The sequence below is a fragment of the Amphiprion ocellaris genome, chromosome 5, assembly GCF_022539595.1.
Source record: "Amphiprion ocellaris isolate individual 3 ecotype Okinawa chromosome 5, ASM2253959v1, whole genome shotgun sequence".
Classification (NCBI taxonomy): Eukaryota; Metazoa; Chordata; class Actinopteri; family Pomacentridae; genus Amphiprion; species Amphiprion ocellaris.
In genome coordinates this window covers 38,866,572-38,882,986 of record NC_072770.1, presented here as the reverse complement: position 1 = coordinate 38,882,986, position 16,415 = coordinate 38,866,572, and positions in this window count along the sequence as shown.

The following is a 16,415-nucleotide window of genomic DNA, read 5'->3' as shown; positions in this document are numbered from 1 at the left end:
AAAAGCACTGCAAGTAATAGATACAAGGTAGAAAACCTAAAAAAAACAATATATTGGTGAAAAGAGTCACAGCTAAATGTTTATACAGACAAAGTATGAATATAATCGTTAGAATAAAGCTATAAAATGCTAATAAAGTTGTGTAAAAGCTGGAATTTACAGGTTAAGCACTTAAAATAAGCTGAAAAAAGTGAAATATCGTCTCTAAGCAGTTTTTGTTCTCTAGTTGCTGCTACAAACGCGGTACTTTTATTTTGAAGGCTGGCCTCCTGTCGTTCTCTCCTCAATAATCTGCTGAAATCATGACTTTAGTGCTGGAACAGAGAACCAGCTGCTCAGTGTTCCTCTGCAGGTTTAAATAAGGTTTTGATGGTGAAAACACCTTCACAGGTGAACTCTCACCTGCAGCTCACCTGATCCCGTCCTCTGGGACTCCGTCGCCATGGTTACAAGAAGGCTGCAGACTTTTCCCTCTGGCCCTCATACATAATAAACAGCACACATGACTGAGCTGCTTCTGGGGCTTCATTTGGAGTCGGATTGATTTCATTTTTCACCTCAGTTAGCTCATTATCCAGAAATAATCAGAGGACAGCAGCTGAAAATGAAACAGAGTCTGAGAAGAAAAATATTTAGGTCAGAGATGGACAGAAAGCAGAGAGAGACACAGTCAGGATTCTCTTTGGTTTTACATCATTTGCTGGATTTCTCTGGTGTTTTATGTCATTTTGCATCTCTTTGTTGTTGTTTACCATCATTTTTCGTCATGTTGTGTCTACTTGTTCGCCATTTTGAGTGTTTTTGTGTTATTTTGCAACAGATTAATGCAATTTGTGTTTGTTTTTTATCTCTTTGTGATTGTTTATGTCACTTTCTGGTCATTTTGTGTTCCTTTTCAATCACCTTTTTGCCAATTTTTCTGTCATTTTGTGTTCATTTTGCAGTTGTTTTACATCAATTTTTGGTCCTTTTTCGTCTCCTTGTTCACCACTATGAGTCTTTTTGGTTTCATTTTACAGCAGATAAATGCAGTTTGTGGTTGTTTTTGTCTCTTTCTGGTTATTTTACATCACTTTCTTGTCATTTTGCATTTATTTGTTTGTGTAACTTTGCATCCACTTCGTTGTCATTCTGAAACTGCAAGACGACACCACAAAGTTGCAAAATGACATGAAAGAACTGATAAATGACCACAAAGACACAAAGACAAATGTCAAACTCAGATGTAAACTGACATAAAATAGCCACAACAGGGGCTGTAAAGGGAAATTAAAAAACGACAAAATGACTAAAAATTGATTTAAACCATTGTAGAGACACAGCTGCTTAAAATAACTGCAGTTACCACAAAGAGACTTAAAAAGAGACTCACAATGGCAAAAAGGTGATTGAAAAAAACATGAAAGTGACGTAAAACAACTCTAAAGAGACACAGTGACAATAAACAACTGTAAAATGACCACAAAATACTTAAAAAAAACAAAAACACAGAGACGCAAAGTGGCATAAAACAACCACAAAACAACAAAGATGAGTGAAATGACACCAAAAAGACCCAAAATGGTGGACAAGGAAACACAAAATGACATAAAGAAACACAAAAAGACCAGAAAAAGCCAAAAAACAAACCTAAAAGGACACAGTGATGTAAAACAACTGTAAAAAGACCACAAAATACTTGAAAAGAACAGAAACAGAGACGCAAAATGACCAAAAAATTATGCAAGACAACAACACAGATGCAAAGTAATATTAAAGAACTACAAAACGACCAAAGCAAAACAACAAATATGAGCGGAATGACACCAGAAAGTTGAAAAATGACCAGAAACTGTCACAAAAACAACATTTTTTAATGGTATATTGTGATTTTTGTTGGCTGTTCTGATGTAAATAAGCGACCTAGAGTGGATTTCCTGTGTAGAAGTCTGGACACAGCGACGGATTCATTGTCTGATTATCGTAGAAACTGAACTGTGTTAAAAACAAAAAGGCGTGTTGAGGTCAAACAGCCACTAAACTCTGCAGCTGGACGTCTGTCAGCGTCTGCAAACATCCTGGAGTGACGTCAGGGAGGTTCAGGTGATCAAACCAAACACCCTCGTGTCTCATTTGAATAAGTAAACATGCTTCTGTGCACCAGACGGTTTACATTCACGTGTTTTCAGGTCAATAAAAACTGGACCGACCTGCACCGAGAGGATCTTTAATTCAGTCTGAGAGGCTGAACTCAGCTTCAGAAAACTCCGGTTACATAAAACGCCACATTTCCATCCACACGCTGGTAAAGTGCAGTCAGACTGGTGCTGCTAGTTTTAATATATTATCTTCAGGCTGGAGATAACATCGGTCAAATATGAGTTCTGTGATGGATTGTCCTCCGCAGGGCAAACGTTTGCTTCGTTATATCCATCAGATATGGCAGCGACAGGTTTTTCCCAGCGGCCAAACAGACATCAGAGCTCTGGAGCCATTACATAAGCATTTTACTCTTTTTATTTGAGCAAAAACACCTCAAATTCTCTGGCAGCAGCAACTTAAATGTTAATATTTGTCACTCTGTTAACACAACATTTGGGTTTTTGGGGTTTTTAATTGTAGGTCAGGCAAAAGAAGCAGTTTAAATATGTTCATTTAGGCATCAAAGGATAATGTTCAGCATATTCTGATATTTTCTGATGTTTAATATGTTAAAATCATTGAAATGTCGCCTCATAATAACCGCATTATTTTTAAGTTTAATAAAACAGTTAAGACTATATTCAAATTAACAAATGTGTGAATCCAGCTGTGATCAGTGAAGCTAAACTGTGGTTTCCAGTCAATCTGTAAGTACAGCAGGGAAGAGGTGGTCTTGGCCTTGGGACCAGCACTCCAGCCTGGAACAAGGCCTCTCCGTCCCAAAGACACAAGCTAGTGGTGCAGGAAGTACGATGGCAAGAGGAAGCAGACAGATGCGCAAAAGCCATCATGGAGCTCACAGTGCCCTGGGAGAGCTCGGTAGAGGAAGTCTATGAGTGCAAGAAGCTGAGGTATACGGAGATTGCCGCCGATGCAAAACAACGAGGCTGGAAGGTGAGGGTCCGACCAGTCGAAGTAGGCTGCAGAGGATTCGTAGCCACCTTGACATCCAGGCTTCTCCGGGAGATGGGAGTACAAGGGAAGGCCCACCGCAGGCAATCAAGGACCTCTCCAGAGTCACTGAAAGGGGAAGTCAGTGGCTGTGGATGAAGAGAAAGGACTCCACCTTGGCCTTCAGGTGAGTAGATGGCATCTAGGGGGTGAACCTGGGATTCACTGCTGAACCTTCTGGAGATGTCGTGGGCCCATCAGCGAAACACCAATGAAGGAGTTCGCCCACTTGATAACCCAGAAGATGCCCTCACTCACTGGACCATCCCACAGTCTTAGATGTAAGCGAGATGTATGCAAGAAGGGACATCAACATCTCGTCCTACACAACAGATCCAGTCTAAAAGATGAACATGGTTCTAAAATGAGCTGTGAAAAGCAGAACTTTCTCAGTTCAGGACCTATGGACTGGGTCTATCTATGTCTGCATCATGGTTCCACATGGAAAAGAACTGAACAGAGGAAGAGAAACATCTGACTAAGAGATTCGATAAAGATAGTAGTAGAATCATGGCTGCAGGTATAGAAGGAGTCATAGTGCCACTAATCAGGAGGTCTAGAAGGAGTCATAGTACCACTAATCAGGAGGTGTAGAAGGAATCATAGTTCCACTAATCAGGAGGTCTAGAAGGAGTCATAGTTCCACTAATCAGGAGGTCTAGAAGGAGTCGTAGTGCCACTAATCAGGAGGTACAGAAGGAGTCATAGTACCACTAATCAGGAGGTACAGAAGGAGTCATAGTTCCACTAATCAGAGCTCCTAAAATGACTCCACAGACAGTGAACTACTTTCTCCATCCAGCTGTAAAACAGACGGCAGCTGCTTCAGACTTGGTTCAGGGGTTCTCCAGGAAACCAGAGTTAGTGTGAAGCTCAGACAGTGTGAAGGAACCTTCAGAACACCAACCTCTATGGACGGAGGACCAGAACTAAACCTGGTTGCTACTCAGAACTAAACCTCCAGGTGAAAGTTTGCTGAAGAACATGAGAAGAAGCCTGATGGATGTTGGAGAACATTCTTTGGTCAGATGAAGATCAATGAGTTGGGCTCAGATGGAGTCCAGATGTTTGGTGTGAACCTGACCAGGACTACCACAGTGGATGAATAGTCCTGACAGTGAAGCACGGAGGTGGGAGTGTGATGATATTTCTAGATGCGCCATGAATGTCTAAGGATAAACCAAAATACTGGCTGACCAGAAACTGGAAGATGAATATTCCAGCAGGAGAACTTCCAAAGACTAAGAGTTTCTACACAGGAACTAAGAGAAACTACGACCTGGATAACTTTATGTCCTGACCTGAATCCAACAGAACACCTTTAGGCTATTTTAAAGAGAAAAGTAGAGCAACACAAGCCCTCCAGCAAGATTTTACTCTCAGTAATGAAAGGTGTACTCAAGTAGTAAACAGTATTATAATACTGCTATAAAGGAGTAACACCGGTCAACATGTGGTTTTCTGTGGACGCAGTAAATATAGAACAACAGTACATGTGGTGTCTGAGTAGTTCCCCTTTTTGTCTTGTGTTCCCAGTTTTATTAATCCAGTCTTGACTTCAGTCTTGGTGGGGATCAGCATGACTTTATTATGGAAAAGTTGTTCTTCTAGAAAAAACAAAAAACAAAAACTCACTGACTGGACTCATCCAATGGACTTTGGATGAACTTCACACTAAAAAGTAATTCAAGCGACCTATTCCCACTACTTAATTAAATGGGTAGTTGCAAGATGACTAAAATAAATAAAATTTTACTGTTGAACCTAAATATTATTTCTGATTCTTTAAATAATAATTAACTTCATACTGTGTGTAATTTAAGCTCAGATTTCTCCATTAGTTGTTTTAAAACAGAATTTAAGTTGAGGTAACTTAAAGAAACTCGACTCAACAACTGCATTTATCTTCACCTTGAGGTCAGGATTTCAAGTTCCAGCATCATATTGTAAATGGTGGCAGCATTATAATGTGAAGCATGGTGGTGGCAGCATCATGTTATGAAGCATGGTGGTGGCAACATCATGATGTGAAACACGGTGGTGGCAGCATCATAATGTGAAGCACGGTGGTGGCAGCATCATGATGTGAAGCACGGTGGTGGCAGCATCATGATGTGAAGCATGGTGGTGGCAGCATCATGTTATGAAGCATGGTGGTGGCAACATCATGATGTGAAACACGGTGGTGGCAGCATCATAATGTGAAGCACGGTGGTGGCAGCATCATGATGTGAAGCACGGCGGTGGCAGCATCATGATGTGAAGCACGGCGGTGGCAGCATCATGATGTGAAACACGGTGGTGGCAGCATCATGATATGAAGCATGGTGGTGGCAGCATCATGATGTGAAGCATGGTGGTGGCAGCATCATGATGTGAAGCATGGTGGTGGCAGCATCATGTTATGAAGCATGGTGGTGGCAGCATTATGATGTGAAGCACGGTGGTGGCAGCATCATAATGTGAAGCATGGTGGTGGCAGCATCATGATGTGAAACATGGTGGTGGCAACATCATGATGTGAAACACGGTGGTGGCAACATCATGATGTGAAACACGGTGGTGGCAGCATCATGACGTACACAAACAAAAACACAAAAACAACTAAAGAAAATCCAAGTAGAGCAACTTAACTGTTAACGTAAAATTGTGGTTAATAATTATGATAACTGAGTAGATAACACTTCAAATTTCATTTTAAATAATACGTAAACACTTAAATATACTTAAATAAAATAAATACTTTCAAACTTGTGTTTATGCTGCCAGTCATGAAATAATTAAAATAACAGAACAGAAACAGAAAAAAACACTTCCTCTCACTCAGTGTTTTTCAGTGGAAGTGTCACATATAATCAGCTGCTTCCACAGAAGCTAAACTCTGGGACTCATTCCAAAGTAAACACCAGCATCCTTGTTAAATATGACCTCGTGTTTGTAGGTGACACAGTCACTGTCACATGTCTAAAGGTGACTCAGCGGCTTCGCTCTGAGGAAGTTGCTTCCCTGAGTCACTGTAAAGTCCCGTCATAATGGAAACAACGTCCAGGTTTATCAGGGTTTGGCTGAAACTAGCTGCAATATTGCTCTAAGAAGGAGTTAACAGGATTTCAGCAGCACAAACTGTGAACATATGAAACTCCTGAGGCTGAACAGCAACAGAAACACCTGAGGGTAGGTGAAGTGGAAGGACTGGTTTCCAGCAGTGAACACAAACTGAAGGCGTGGAGCCAAAAAATAAACTCAGAGTCAGTCGCCGAGAAATTAATGAAAAAGATGGAAAAATCTACTTTCAGGCCTAAACATGAGCTTCATTCTTAATGTCATCGACCCATTCTCAGTCTGAAAACAGAAATTAATTCAGCCAGTGTGAACTATTTTAAGATTCCAACAACACAGCAAAAAACAGTTCCTTATTTTGTGTTGAAGTGAAGCACGGTGGTGGCATCATGACATGAAGGAAGCATGGTGGTAGCAGCATCATGATGTGAAGCACGGTGGTGGCATCATCATGATGTGAAGCACGGTGGTGGCAGCATCATGATGTGAAGCATGGTGGTGGCAGCATCATGATGTGAAGCATGGTGGTGGCAGCATCATGATGTGAAGCACGGTGGTGGCAGCATCATAATGTGAAGCACGGTGGTGGCAGCATCAGGATGTGAAGCACGGTGGTGGCAGCATCATGATGTGAAGCACGGTGGTGGCAGCATCATAATGTGAAGCACGGTGGTGGCAGCATCATGATGTGAAGCATGGTGGTGGCAGCATCATGATGTGAAGCACGGTGGTGGCAGCATCATGATGTGAAGCACGGTGGTGGCAGCATCATGATGTGAAGCATGGAGGTGGCAGCATCATGATGTGAAGCATGGTGGTGGCAGCATCATGATGTGAAGCATGGAGGTGGCAGCATCATGATGTGAAGCATGGTGGTGGCAGCATCATGATGTGAAGCATGGAGGTGGCAGCATCATGATGTGAAGCATGGTGGTGGCAGCATCATGATGTGAAGCATGGTGGTGGCAGCATCATGATGTGAAGCATGGAGGTGGCAGCATCATGATGTGAAGCACGGTGGTGGCAGCATCATGATGTGAAGCATGGTGGTGGCAGCATCATGATGTGAACCACGGTGGTGGCAGCATTATGATGTTAAGGGGAGATTATTTATATGTTTGTCTTTTAATTATTGACCAAATTTTGAGAAAACTGGAAACAGAAAGTGAGTGTTTTTTTGCAACATTTTTTAGATTCAAAATTAAATATTTACTTTTCCATTTGGATTTTTGTGTGCAAAGTGAAAATGCACAACAGAGTGTTTGCTCCTGACCTACTTTCATGCAGATAATTTGACTGAACGCAGCATAAAAACCTCACAACCCGAACGCATTTAGAGCAGTTAAGTGCATATGCAAAATACAAGCGGAGTTCCTGGCAGTAAATATAAAGAGGACTTGAACTTCTTCTGTCACTTTTTAGGTCAACATCAGCCACTACTGTTTGAACTACATTAAAAACTGCACAGAAACACTCAGGTGTTGTCGTGTGTTTGGGGAGCGTTGAGTAAACGTTCACTATGGGAGTCAAACTGAACTTGGAGCAGCGATGCAAATGTTCCTGCGACATCCGGCTTCACTGTCTGGCAGATCAAGTTAAACCACACTAACGTCCTCACAGCTCCAGTAAAACCCACAGCAGCCAGCTGCTCGCTGAAACTCGACTCTGCAGTGAACAAAAAAGGCCTCATTGTGTTGAAAAGTGAAATGTTGGGAAAGTGTTGCTGCTGGAGGTGAGTCGGGTCTTTACTCACCTCAAAAAAACAACAACGGTGTCGGTTGATTAGCGAAGACGAAGCACACGAGACACTTGGAAAAGAACAATGGACAATTGTGAGGGCGACAGACAGACTATAAATCTTTTTGGATTTTTCTCTGTTGTCAGGATTAGAGGTTTTACGGCAAACATTTAACCCTTAAACTCACGCAGCAGAACCATAAAACAGAGCTTTTATGTTTAAAATGCAGAATCCAGGTCAGTAAACCTGATCAGCTGCCAGCTTTTATGATCTCACTGCAAATATTTAACAGAAGCTGGTTGGTTTACGGTGCAGATCCTTGGGTAAAGATGGCCGACATCAGTGTCGCTCCCAGCGGAGCTCTTAAGCCCCGCCTCCTCCATGTTAGCATGTAGCTTTAGCAGATATAGTAGATGGGTGGAATGACCCTTAACGACTATATATACTTGGACAGGAAGTAGTCTAAGCCAGTTTTCTTTGTATATTTAAAGTCGTCCTCATGTCTGGTCTCGCTCCAGACTTTTAAATACCTGTTTGAGATCTCGTGACTACAAAGGCCACAGAAATTATTCTGTTATGTAACCTGGTAATGATCTAATTATGCTAATTATATAATTTCCCCAACAAGTGACTCTTAACAAGTTTAACTGCAGGATAAAATGTAGTATTACTGGTGGAATAAACCTTTAAAACTACACATACTTGAACAGTAGGCAGTATTGTGAGTGGAATACACCTTTAAAACTATTAGTATTTAGACAGAAAGTGGTACTCCTATTAGTACTACGATTAAAAATAGCATTGTGGGCGGAATGAACCTTTAAAATGAAAATTACTTGAACAGACAATAGTATTTCCAGCGGAATAAACCTTTATAACTATACATACCTACATAGGAAGCAGTATTTTGGGTGGACTACACCTTTAAAACCATAAACACTTGCACAGACAGTAGTATTTGGATTGAAATAAATAATTTAAACTACAACAGCTTGAGCAAAATTACTATTTTTGGTGGAATAAATCTTTAAGACTATACATACTTGGATAGGAAGTAATATTTTGTGTGGAATAAACCTTTAAAACAACAGATACTTGAAAATGAAGTAGTATATTAGGTGGAATAAACTTTTAAGACTATACATCATGATACTCAGACAGGAAGTAATGTTTTGGGTGGAATAAAACTTAAAGACCATACTTGGATAGACTGAAGCTGATGATTTGGATCAGGAAGCTTTGCATGTTTTTATGATGAATTCTCATTTTAATCTAAGTTTTTGTCTTGCTGCTTCAAAGGTTCCACCAAATGAATTCCAGTGTCACTATTTTAAGGGAACACTGAAGGCCCATCCTTCTCTTGAACTTTGAGTGGAGCTGTGCAGATTTTTTGTCATGACAGTTGGTGGAATAAACAGAAAACTAATTAACTAAAGGAATCAGAAACATGGGCTGCACAGTGGCTCAGTGGTTAGCACCGTTGCCTTGCAGCTAGAAGCTTCCTGGTTCGCATCCCCGCCTTCTTGGGATCTTTCTGCATGGAGTTTGCATGTTCTTCCTGTGCATGAGTGGGTTTTCCCCGGGTTCTCTGACTTCCTTCCACAGTCCAAAGACATGCTGAGGTTAATTGGTGACTCTAAATTTCCCGTAGGATAAACTCCAGCCCCCTGCCACCCTAATGACGGTTAAGCAGTGTATGGATGATGGATGAATTCAATCAGGAACATTCAGTTTTTGCAATAAAACCTGCTGCCTGTAAACAGTGACGCAGCTTTTCAAACATCAAACATCATGTGGTGCATCTGCATCGCTTCAAACTGGTCAAATGTGACACAGGAACGTAACTCAGTTTAAACACCAAGCCAGCAGTGAATCATTCAGTCAGAATAAAGGAAAAGGCTGAACTGAGCAGGTTGGAGAACTATCTGAAGGCTGCTTTCAATAGGAACAGACAGTAATTCTGTTTCTGCACGTCCTGATCTGTTGTGTGAGAATCCTCAGTTTTCTGCATCGTCTGCTGCATGGATGCCATCAGTCTGTGGAAGCGTCACATGACCTGCTGCTGTCGGTGTGAACGCTCGCTGTGGGTGTTACTGGCTGTTCCACCGTTCCCTCTGCTGCTGCAGGAACATTTCCTCTTATAGCTGCCCCGACTTCATAAATAATAATAAATAATGCTCATTGCTGCCCACTGGAAGCCTCCGGTGGTGATTTAATCTGTCACATCTCAGCACATTTCTAATGTTTGTCCTCAAGAGTTTCCCTTTATAGCATGAGGGTAGGTTGTTCTTTCTCCAATCAACAGAGAACTTCTGCTCAACCATCTCTGATTTGCTTCAAAGCGGTTTATTGTAAACTATGAATATTTAAAATAATATCAGTAAAATTTTTAGACAGCTTTGGTGCCAAAGTGCTTTAAGGTAAGAAAGATTATGGCGGCGTCATGAAAAGAACCTAACAAGTTCATTTCGTTGCTGGTAACGAAATGGGAAAAATTCCGGAGAAAAGTCGAACCAGTATTAGTTTATTTAGTTTCGTCCACCCCAGAACGTCCACCCTGTTGGCTTTAAATCATTTCTGAGGAGCTTCAGGTCATCGTCTGGATGGAAGCTAATCTTCTCCAAGTCTCAGTTCTCTTGAACAATGTTTTACTTCATGACGATGGGAGTCTTGGTGGCCTCCCTCACTAGTCTCTTTATTCTAACTTCTTCACAAGAGTCATAGGTGTCTTGGTGGCCTCCTTACCTAGGGTCTAGTAACTTCTATAGAGGAGTCATAGGAGTCTTGGTGGCCTCCCTCACTAGTCTCTTTCTCCTTCAGAGGAGTCATAGGTGTCTTGGTGGCCTCCCTCTCTAGTCTCTTTCTCCTTCAGAGGAGTCATAGGAGTCTTGGTGGCCTCCCTCTCTAGTCTCTTTCTCCTTCAGAGGAGTCATAGGAGTCTTGGTGGCCTCCCTCTCTAGTCTCTTTCTCCTTCAGAGGAGTCATAGGAGTCTTGGTGGCCTCCCTCTCTAGTCTCTTTCTCCTTCAGAGGAGTCATAGGAGTCTTGGTGTCCTCCCTCTTTAGTCTCTTTCTCCTTCAGAGGAGTCATAGGAGTCTTGGTGGCCTCCCTCACTAGTCTCTTTCTCCTTCAGAGGAGTCATAGGTGTCTTGGTGGCCTCCCTCTCTAGTCTCTTTCTCCTTCAGAGGAGTCATAGGAGTCTTAGTGGCCTCCCTCTCTAGTCTCTTTCTCCTTCAGAGGAGTCATAGGAGTCTTGGTGGCCTCCCTCTCTAGTCTCTTTCTCCTTCAGAGGAGTCATAGGAGTCTTGGTGGCCTCCCTCTCTAGTCTCTTTCTCCTTCAGAGGAGTCATAGGAGTCTTGGTGTCCTCCCTCTTTAGTCTCTTTCTCCTTCAGAGGAGTCATAGGAGTCTTGGTGGCCTCCCTCTCTAGTCTCTCAGGTCTTGAGGACGTCCTGCTCTAGTCAGATTTATTCATGTTCTATCTTCCTTCCATTTCTTAATGATAGATTTAACTGGACTCCAGAAGATCTTCAGGAACTTTAAATGTTCTTGTATCGTCCTGACTGATGCTTTTCAACAACCTTTTCTCAGAGTTTCTTAGAGTTCTTTAGTCTTCATGGTGTAGTTCTATCCAGGAATTCTGATCCTCCAGAGACTGGACCTTCAGATCCAGGAGTTTTTATCCTCCAATCACTGATGTCAGATCATCCATTTACTAACTAGTGACTTCTGTTTTTCTTTGTAGAAAGTAGACTTATGTTTTTCTAAATCCCCTTTTAAAAAAGAAAATTATATAGACCCTGATTCAATATTTAGAAGCAGTAAAAGCACAAACATTCCAAAGGAGGTCAATATTTTTTATGCACACTTCATCTGGTAGCTGTAGCTTCACATGTAGACATAAACGTGATTTAGTGTACATCCCATAATGTCACATTTCTCTGTGCTAGCAGCAGTTGTAGTGGTGCTTTCAGACTGAATGTTCCTGCAGAGTGATGTCAGTATTTGGAGAGAACGTCTCGAGCTCAGACAGACTTTCACAGTGTTTGTCCACCCACAGCTCCGACACTCCGACAGAACGCCTTTGATGAAGCGAAGCTCGCTAAAACCGCAGAGCGTGAGACACTCCAGCATTGTCAAAAGACAATTTGTTCTCTCCGACAGAAGAAAGGGCCAAAATAAAAGGTTAAAATTAAAATAAACCTCACAAAAGAAGCCCTGTTGGGACATCCAGTCTGAGAAGTGGAGGTCTGATATCTGAATGCAGCAAAGAGGCTGAATTCATGAGCATAACATTAAATGTCTCTGAATGTGGTTTGGATTCACATTTTTGCACAGTGGCAGATGAAAAAAACACATGAAAACACAGAGGAAAGTAGAAATATAAAACAGGCACAGTGGCTGGAACTGAATTTAAACAGCGAGTCATAATTCACACAGTGCTGCGATTCTCAACCATATTTATCATTTATATTTATCTGCTAACCCTGGGCTGTTATAAATGTGTTTATGTGATGCTAAACAAACTATCTTACACCTACGTAAAATTCTACATTATTAGAATGTTTTTTCATACATTTCAACAGTAGGTGGAGGAAAGTCTGTGTTTGTACTGCTGACATTTGGAGGCAGAATCATTCGTTCCATCATCAGTTTATACTATAAACATGTTTCCTTTACATGTAGCAATTTTTATCTTGCAGATATTCGTCTATTTAACTGGAGTTTAGATTGAGTGACTGCTGCAGACATACCATCAGTGCCACAGTGGATGACTGTGGGACAGAAAAGAACAAGAGAATAAAACTGAGGAATTCTAATTCATGATTTGCTGACAGACTGAGTCATGTGCTGCTTTATGAGACACTGTGTGTTCTACAGTGTCCCAGCAGCGTGAATACGGCCACAATATTCAACTCTTATTATGCTGTGAGCAAACGCTGCCGGCTGACAGCTGTCGCAGCAAACAAAAGCAGCGTTTTACACCAAATCATAAATCATTTTGTCATGTCGGCTGGCAGGTGAATGTAGACCTGGAGACACACAGATGGAAAACCTGCATTGCCTGGTCTGTAAAGACTTTTACATTTCTTCAGTTCTTTCAATTAAATAAATGATGTTTTTAGTTAATTTAATGTAATTCTTAATAACTTCTCAGGCAACAGAACCATGAAAAATCTTTTCAAATGAAGAAGACACTTGTAGAATTAAATATACAAGCGTAAATTAGTTGATTCCTACAACTGCATGAAAATATGCAACATTTAATACACACTGTTTAGAATAAAAACATGAAGTCACACATAACTGGCAAACATTCAGGGTTTAAGTTAGAGCTTAAACAAATTATGACAAAAAAAATCTAGGGTCATGATGTGAAACACGGTGGTAGCAGCATCATGATATGGAGCATGGTTAAAAATAAATAAAAATAAAGGGTAACAAAATAAAATTCCTGCAAAAACAAGGCTGAACCCTATATATTTTTAAAGGTGAGATGTAGAAAACAACAAATTCTCACATTTGAAAAGCCAGAACCATCAAATGTGTTGCAGTTTAAAGGGAACAATGAATAACTGATGTTTAAAATAGACTAATTATTGATTATCTGACTGATTATTGCACCTCAACTTAAATCTAAACACCAACAGATTTCCCTTCAGATCAGCTGCTCGACTGGAGACGAGTTTTTCTGTGGATTGATTAAACCTAAGCTGAGTAAATACCTGCAGTTTCAGCCTGATGAAGCAGGATAAGTGAAGGCTGGAAGCTGTCAGCTGCTGTACAGGTGATGGAGTTGGCAGGTGAGGAGGTGAAGCCCTGCAGGTAGGGCAGGTAGAGAACACACCTGTACAGCTAATGACACTGCAGCATATCTCAAAACAAACCTGAATTCTTCTCAATTTAATTTGCCTTTTTTGATGAGAGACTAAACAAAAAAGACTCTTGCTTCACATCATGATGCTGCCACCACCATGCTTCACATCATGATGCTGCCACCACCATGCTTCACATCATGATGCTGCCACCTCCATGCTTCACATCATGATGCTGCCACCACCATGCTTCACATCATGATGCTGCCACCTCCATGCTTCATATCATGATGCTGCCACCACCATGCTTCACATCATGATGCTACCACCACCATGCTTCACATCATGATGCTTCCACCACCATGCTTCATATCATGATGCTGCCACCACCATGCTTCACATCATGATGCTACCACCACCATGCTTCACATCATGATGCTACCACCACCATGCTTCACATCATGATGCTTCCACCACCATGCTTCACATCATGATGCTGCCACCACCATGCTTCACATCATGATGCTACCACCACCATGCTTCACATCATGATGCTTCCACCACCATGCTTCATATCATGATGCTGCCACCACCGTGCTTCACATCATGATGCTGCCACCACCATGCTTCACATCATGATGCTGCCACCATCATGCTTCATAACATGATGCTGCCACCATCATGCTTCACATCATGATGCTGCCACCACCATGCTTTATATCATGATGCTGCCACCACCGTGCTTCACATCATGATGCTGCCACCACCATGCTTCATAACATGATGCTGCCACCATCATGCTTCACATCATGATGCTGCCACCTCCATGCTTCACATCATGATGCTGCCACCATCATGCTTCACATTATGATGCTGCCACCACCATGCTTCACATCATGATGCTGCCACCACCATGCTTCACATCATGATGCTGCCACCACCATGCTTCATAACATGATGCTGCCACCACCATGCTTCACATCATGATGCTACCACCACCGTGCTTCACATCATGATGCTGCCACCACCATGCTTCACAGTGGGGATGGTGTGTTTCTGATGATGTGCAGTGTTTGATGTCCATCAAAAATGCAATTAAAAATCCATCCATCCATCCATTATCTATACACCGCTTGATCCTCATTAGGGTCGCGGGGGGGCTGGAGTCTATCCCAGCTGACTCAGGTGAAGGCAGGGGACACCCTAGACAGGTCACCAGTCTGTCACAGGGCTACATACAGAGACAAACAATCACTCTCACTTTCACACCTACGGGCAATTTAGAATGATCAATTAACCTCAGCATATTTTTGGACTGTGGGAGGAAGCCGGAGAACCCGGAGAAAACCCACGCATGCACAGGGAGAACATGCAAACTCCATGCAGAAAGATCCCGGGAAAGCCGGGACGCGAACCAGGGATCTTCTAGCTGCAAGGCGAAAGTGCTAACCACTACACCACTGTGCAGCCCTTGCAATTAGAAATATTTAAATTAAAAACTTTAAAATTCATTGTAGTTTTTGTTAAGGCTGAAAAATGAAGCCGCCATAAATATTCATATTATATTAATAGCCAAACTTGTTTCTTTTTTCTTTTACTGCCATGGATGGGCTTCTATATTCTTTTCTCTTTTTTGTTTATTTTACTTACTGTCAGATAAAAGAGGTCAAAACTGTTTTATGTCTTTGTCTAAACATTGGTTTAATCTAAATTTTGAATTTTTACCTCATAATTAGGCCTCTATATTGCAAATTCTGAAGTGTAATGTTTGAGTTAAAATTTTTATTTTTGAATTAGATAAATGAGACAAACTGTAATGAGACAGAAGACTTGCTGAGAAGGTGGAAATTATTAAATTAAAAGTCAGATTTTTGAGTTGAGTTTGAATTGTTGGATTCAGATAAACCTTGCCCACTATCTGTTCCTTAAATGTGTCATGATGAACCTTGACTTCATGTTTAATCAGCCTCAGGGATGATTTAAAGCAGCCGTTAATCGATCAAATTATTGTTTCTGCTCCAGATCACACTTTGTTCAAGCAGCAAAAGCATGGAGGAATCTGTGGGAAACATGAAGACGGTTGGTCGACTGATGATGTGGAAAAGATTCAACTCTGACTGAACCTGCTGGAACAAGCAGCCGTTCCTGCTGCGTTACATGATGCAGAGATTTACTCCCTGCTGCAAACTGAGCCTCCGTTTATGGCCTCAATGTTCATATTTTAGAGAATAAAGTACAAAGAATTAGCTGTGAAAAGTTACCGATCACCGAATATCTTCAGTTAAATCATCATTAAGACCGAGAAGAAAGAGACTAGTGATGGAGGCCACCAAGATACCTATTGTGATGGAAAGTAAAGTGTTGTTGTATCTACTATCAGATGTACGTCGCTTTAGATAAAATGAAAATGTAGAAGTAAAGCATGGTGGTGGCAGCATCATGTTATGAAGCATGGTGGTGGCAGCATCATGGTGTGAAGCATGGTGGTGGCAGCATCATGATGTGAAACATGGTGGTGGCAGCATCATGAAGTGAAGCATGGTGGTGGCAGCATCATGGTGTGAAGCATGGTGGTGGCAGCATCATGATGTGAAGCATGGTGGTGGCAGCATCATGATGTGAAACATGGTGGTGGCAGCATCATGATGTGAAACATGGTGGTGGCAGCATC